Below are 6,817 nucleotides of genomic sequence, written 5' to 3'. Positions count from 1 at the left end.
TGCCTTGGGAATATTCACTTTTATTTCCTTCACATTGAATGTACAGACACTCCACAACTTACATACGTTCTATAAACCCTTGCGTAAGTCTGATTTTATGCAAGCTGGAATCACCTTAAAACTTGTTGTTTAATATACAAAACAAAGTGTGGGATTAACCCAGTGAGGTTACCCATCAACTCTGGAGGACATGAATAAGTGACTTTTTGGATCGAGGCCCTTCTGCAGACTGATTCAGTCTGTTGAGTTACTCCTGCACTTTGTCATTTCACCTCAAATCTAGGTGTTGTTGCCGTTGGTCTGCACCAGCGAGCCCTTCACCACCTGCTGCGCTATCTGATTCACACGGTTGGTGTTGTGGCTCACGTCGTAGCCCCTGGCCGACTGTTTCTTTTGGGCTGTAGCCACCGATATGATGCGCTTGGGCACCGTGGGATACCCTCCCCTCTCACCAGCTTCTGCTTCTTCCCGTTGGCCATCGTTATGTCTGCTCCGCCATTACTTCCTTCCCCCCGTCCCCAACCTCCTTCTCCCTCAGTCATTGACATCTTCCACCTTGGGGAAAGTGACTGAAGGGGGAGTGGACAAAGTGACGTCCAACAGGAAGTGTGAGTTCACGTAAGTTACCTATCGCGAGAGTCGGAGAGTGCCTGTAAGTCATTTAGATGTCTGATTCAACCACATTATCCACTAGATCAGTTTGCAAGCCCATTATCTTAAATACGTGTGCATTTCTTGATAAAATAAATGGAAAGTATTAATTTAGAGCCTCATCCATGTCTTCCACCTCTGGCAGTAAACCATTTTGGTCTGTTAATGGACATTGGCTATTGTGTTAAACTTTCAACACCAAGTTATGGGTGGTGCTAAGAGTCCTGGATGGGGTGCAGAAAGCATTGGAGTTCTTCTGAGGCAGAGGGACCAGGTACATGGTTAGATTGGAGGAGCTGGGGTTGTTCTGGGAAAAGGTGGCCAGATGTGGTGGAGAGTAGTATTGAATCTTAATTGTTTAGAAGGATAATAAGAGAAATTATTCCATTTATGAGAACCAGAGAAAAGGGAATAAAAAGGATTGGCAAACAAGCCAAATGCGACTTGATAAGATTATGTGCAAGGTGTGATTAGGATCGGGAATGCATTGCCTGGAGGCATAATGGAAAAACTGGCTCAAATGGATAGCGATGGGGAAAATGGGAGAAAGTGTGGGTTACCCGTAACTGGCACATACTGATGGAGGATGAAAAAGTACAATTCTGTAGTTTTTGCTAATTTTGAGTTGGGTCAAGTTGGATGAGAGATAATAAGAAGCCATGATGTGTTAAAATAAACTAGGTCAATCAGACCATGAAGTGTTTTTTAAAAAGCTTCAGAACATTTTTCTTGTCCTGATAAATTACATGACTCCGAAGGAAATTAGACTGCATTCCAGAGTTAATTATCATCTTCAGAAAAGGAAATGGAGCAGAGATCTACATTGATCAAAATGGCTAATATGTGGTTTTAAACTATTGCTTTTCTAGCACAGGTTCCCATTGTACTATAGCTTCACCAGAAATCCTTCTGGTCAGCCAATTGCAGATAATTAATAGCTGGATTTCCGAAGCTGCTAACTTGTATACATTACTATCATTCTTTGAAAATGATAGTTTCTGAACAACCAGTTATCAATAAAAATTGGTGTATCACGATAACCTGCTGTTGACATCTTCTGACCCTCACTTGTCCTACCATCTCTGGTATGAAGGAAATTGTGCCAGCTCTAACTGTAAGCTAATTTATGTATTGTGCATAGGTCAAGATGAAGTACAGTGCTCCTGTCAGTCAGGACTAAAAATCAGTTATATAGTACTTTTCATGACCATGGTCCCAGAGTACTTGCACTCAATGAAGTACTATTACACGTGTAGGCACTAGAATTGACTAAATCGGAATGTACAATACTGGTTGAGGTTTTGCAAACAGATATGAGAAAATTGACTTATTTTAGAAATGTCTATTGAGGAATAAACATCTAGATTCTGGGAAGAGTATTTCTGATCTTTGAAATACTGCCATGGGATCTTTAATGTTCAATTGATATATGTGAAAGATATGCCTTCTCATTTAGTGTTTCTTCTGAGAAAGTTCAAGTGTGCACTGTGAAAGTTCAGTATTCCCTTGGCGCTGCTATGGACTGTTAGTCTACATTTATTTTCTAGGTATTGTTGGCAAGGCCACTATTATTGTGAGACTCCTGTTGCTGTTGAGGTGGAGGTGAGTCACTCTTGAACACTTGTAATGTTTCGGCTGACAATACTCGCATTTGAGTAAGGTGCTCCACAATTTACAACCAGTGCCAAAAAAGTACTTCTGGGTGGGATGATGTATGTCTTGGAGGGGAACTTGCAGGGTTCACATATGTTCAGATTTTAGGGCTGCATTAAGTGCCATGGAAAACATGGAAGGGCTTACTGAAAAAAAGGAGCCAAATAACTTTTTGTACTTTTTTCATATCTCTTGGGCAATTTTTATCCAAGAATGTATTTTTAAAATGTGCTGGCAAGAGAATTTGCAAATTCTACTTGAATCTTGCAGGGAAGAATCTTGCAACCGAGCACACACAAGAGTGTCACTTAACCATCCTTCTGAGGCAGTTCCTTGGGATAGAGGATGATTTGCTTCTATTTTGGTTTTGTTGCTTCTCAGCTAACTTCTCTCACCAACTTCTACAGATGCACTGTAGAAAGTATTTTATTGGGATGAAACAGATGTTAATTTGGGTAAAGCTCCATCCAAGACCACAAGAAGTTACAGATAATTGTGGACGCAGTACAGACCGTCACACAAACCAACCTCCTTCCATTGACTCCATTTAAACCTCGCGTTGCCTTGGTGAGGCCAGCAGCATAATCAAGGATGTGTCACACCCTGGCCACTCCCTCTTCTCCCCTTCCCATGGGGCAAAAATTAAAGAAGTGTGAAAACGCACACCTCCAGATTCAGGGACAGTTTCTTCCCAGCTGTCATCAGACAAGTGAACCATCCCACCACAACCAGAGAACAGTCTTGAACTACTATCCACCTCATTTGGAGACCCTTGGACTATCTTCGATTGGACTTTACTGGCTTTATCTTGTCGCCAGGCATCGTAGCTTATTGCGGTCGCTGTCGCATGCTGTCCCCAGGTTTGATAGGTAAAGATGCTTTTAGAAGCACATAATATTAAAATAAGTAAAGTCATTTCAAAATACCATAAAATGCTTGTGTTTAACCAATTTATTTACCATCAGGACATTTGACAGGTAGATTGGAGGCGACAGTTTGACGGTCAGGTAAGCGTGGGAATTTTTGCGATGTTTTTGGCCTCAGCCATTACATTTAAAGTGAGCTCCAAACCCAGATATGCAACCCAGAAACCAGATATACATCTCCCTTACATTTTCAAGGAATGCCCACACACTTTTCACAAAAATCCACTTAACCACTTAAAATCTTATTTTTTAATACAGCTATTAGTAAACTGGAAGTAAATCCTGTTTATTCCTTGTTACAGTGAAGCTTGGTTTTCAAGTATCCCATACAAGGTGTTATAGTTCAAAACTCTAGTACTTACTGACTTGTAAGTGATTTCAGCAAAAACCAGGACGCCGGAGAAGCATTGACAGCGTGGGAATTTTCGTGATGTTTCAGAAGACGATGAAATCTCGACCTGACTCGGCATTGTCGTCGGGTAAAAGAAAAGTTCAGCGATCTGTACGGCAGTCGCCAAAAAGATCGCCTAAGTGGAACAGTCCCTTTAATGGCTTGATTGTAATAATCTATTGTCTCGGCTGACTGGTTAGCACACAACAAAAGTTTTTCACTGTACCTCGGTACGCGTGACAATAAACGGAACTAAGCTGGGTTGATGTGGGAACGGCTTTCCTTTTATCTAAAGCTACTGTAATTTTGTCAACCAATCGTGTGGTGGCCAGAATTGGATGCAATGTTCCACTTTGTCCTAATCAGTGCTTTTAAAAGCACATTTCCAAGGAAGCCAAATTTGAGAACTGCAAACTCTTCCTCTATGCCCGAGACCATTCAACGTAAACATTCTCTCCAAAGGCTTTATCTTCCAAAACCACTGTGTTCCCTCCTCATCTTCACCTCAGTTCATTATTTGCTGATACTTTTAGTAAATCCAAATTCTCTTCTTGCCATGGAGCAATTTGAACCTGTGTTCTCTTAATTTGGTTACTTAGTTTTCTCTTCCATTTTTATTCCATGTAACTTATAGTTCTCTCCATAAAGAGCTACCGCCAGTCATCTCTTCATATTCATAGGTTGAAATGCAGCTGATGTGTTTGTCCACTGAGGCCAAGGTAAGTGTGGGTCCTTGAGGCTGGGAAATTAAATCACTAAAAAAGGAAGTGGCAATTACATTAAACTATTTCTTTGCACCTTGCAAATAGCCAGAGGATAACAGATGGGCTATTTTCAAATAGCATGGAAGAATTTGTAAAAATCCCTTGGGACAAAGTGAAAAGGCTTGCGGGACTAAAGGCAGACAAGTAAACAAGTCACTGGGACTTGGAAGCTTTTTAAAGCAAGTAGCTGCACAGATATTGTGACCCATTGAAGTTTTTCAAAACACTAAATTCCATGAATACAAGTGGACTGGAAAACCAGTAGCAAATGTTCAAGAATGCTCAACTGCAAAAAAGGAAGATAAATGGTGGGAAACTGTAGGTCAGTTAGTTTAATATCTTGTTGGCTCGCTGCCAGAGTTAATAAATCAAAGAAGAATGTCATTTAGGAAAAATTAATCAATATGGCTTCATGAAAGGTAAATCAAGTTTGACAAATTTACTCGAGTTCCTCAAGGATGTATCAAGCAGGGTTGATGGTCAAATCCAGTTTATTCACACTATACACTAGTATGGCGAGGTACAAGTACAATGAAAATCTTGCTTGCAGCAGAATCACATCTCAGACAAAACAAAAACAAATGACACATGCATGACAGTGAAATGAGAAAAGACATTAATGCAAAACACAGGGGGAAAAAGTCCATGCTAGCGCAAGAGATGGTTGGTGCTGTTCCATTGCTGAGGTAAGATTAGGGTGGTGAGGATCATTCAAGAACTTATTAGATGTAGGAAAGTAATTGTTCCTGAATCTGGTGCTATGTGAATTCATCTTCTGCACTTTCTGCCTGATGGTAGCAGAGAGAATAGGGTATGGCCCAGGTGCCGGGATCATTAATGAAAGATGATGCCACCTTGAGGCAGTGCCTCTTAGATGCTTTTGATGGTGCAGAGGGCAGTGCCCATGATGGATCAGGCTGAGTCCACCAATCTTTGCAGCCCCTTGGGTTCTTGAGCATGAAAGGTACTTAATACAGTACTTCTCTAGAAGACTGTTGGTGTTTAGTGACTTGCCAAATCCTTTTAAATATCTAAGAATGTAAAGCATCTAGTGCACAATCTTCATGATTCCATCTATGTGCTGGATCTAAGACTGGTCACCTGAGATGTTAACAATCATGAATTTGAAGCTGCCAATTCACCACTGACCTATGAATGAAGACTGATGTGTGGTTTCCTGACTTCCCATTTCTGAAGTCAAGATTAGTTCCTTGGTTTTGTTGACGTTGAACGAGAGGTGATTGATGCAGCACTGCTAAACCAGGTGTTCTACTTTCCTGTATGCTGCCTCATCACCATCTATTATTTGACCAACAATAACATTTATAGAAGGCATTGGAACACTGCTTTCCTTCAGTCATGGATATAGAGCAGGGGCTAAGCATGCATCCTGGAGGTGCACCTGTGTTGATGGTCAGTGAGAAGCTGTTGTCAATCTGCATTGATTGACATCTGATGAGAAGGCCAATCCAATTGCAAAGCGAAATATATCTTGGAGGTTGGTGATGAGTTTGGAATGGGTGATGGTGTTGAGCATCGAACTGTAGTTGATGAACAGCAGCTGAACATGTGTTCCTGTTATCCAAATGGTCCAGAGTGGAGAAGGGAGCAGAGATGGATATGCACGGTGGCACAGCGGCAGAGTTGCTGCCTTGCAGCACCAGAGACACAGATTCAATCCTGACTGTGGGTGCTGTCTGTACGGAGTTTACGTTATCCTGGTGACCTGCATGGGTTTTCTCCAGGATCTCCATTTTCTTCACACACGAATAGTTTTGTAGGCAAAAATGGCTGGATAAAATTGTGCCTAGTGTGTGTAGGATAGTGTTAGTTTGTGAGGATTGTTGGCCGGCGTGGACTCAGTGGGACTGATCTTAGTTTAGATCTCTAAACTAAACTAAAGAAGATAGAGGAGAACTGGTAGCTGTTAAGTACATAGATCTGACAGGCACGTGAGAAGGTGCCACATAAAGGACTGATGTATAAATTAAGAGTTTATAGTACGAGTAGAAGTGTGATATCTTGGACTGAAAACTGGCTATCACATAAAAGAGAAGAATTGGAATACATGTTTTTTTCAGAATGGAGGCATAACTTGTGGAGTACCCAAGGGTTCAGTGACCCAGAATGCTGTATCAATTACCTACAATTTTATCAATCAATAAAAAAGTCAGTCTGAAGATGGGTCTTGTCCCGAAACGTCACCCATTCCTTCTCTCCTGAGATGCTGCCTGACCCGCTGAGTTACTCCAACATTTTGTGTCTACCTTCAATTTGCACCAGCATCTACAGTTATTTTTCCTATACAATTTTAGGAGTCGTCTTTAAATACAGGAGAGGTTCCGGAAGACTGGAGGGTGGCAAATGATGTTCCTCTATTCTCAGAAGGGCTGCAGGGAGAATGCTGGGAATTATAGGCCAGTGAGCTCACA

The sequence above is a fragment of the Rhinoraja longicauda genome, chromosome 5, assembly GCF_053455715.1.
Source record: "Rhinoraja longicauda isolate Sanriku21f chromosome 5, sRhiLon1.1, whole genome shotgun sequence".
Classification (NCBI taxonomy): Eukaryota; Metazoa; Chordata; class Chondrichthyes; order Rajiformes; family Arhynchobatidae; genus Rhinoraja; species Rhinoraja longicauda.
This window is presented reverse-complemented; position numbering follows the sequence as displayed.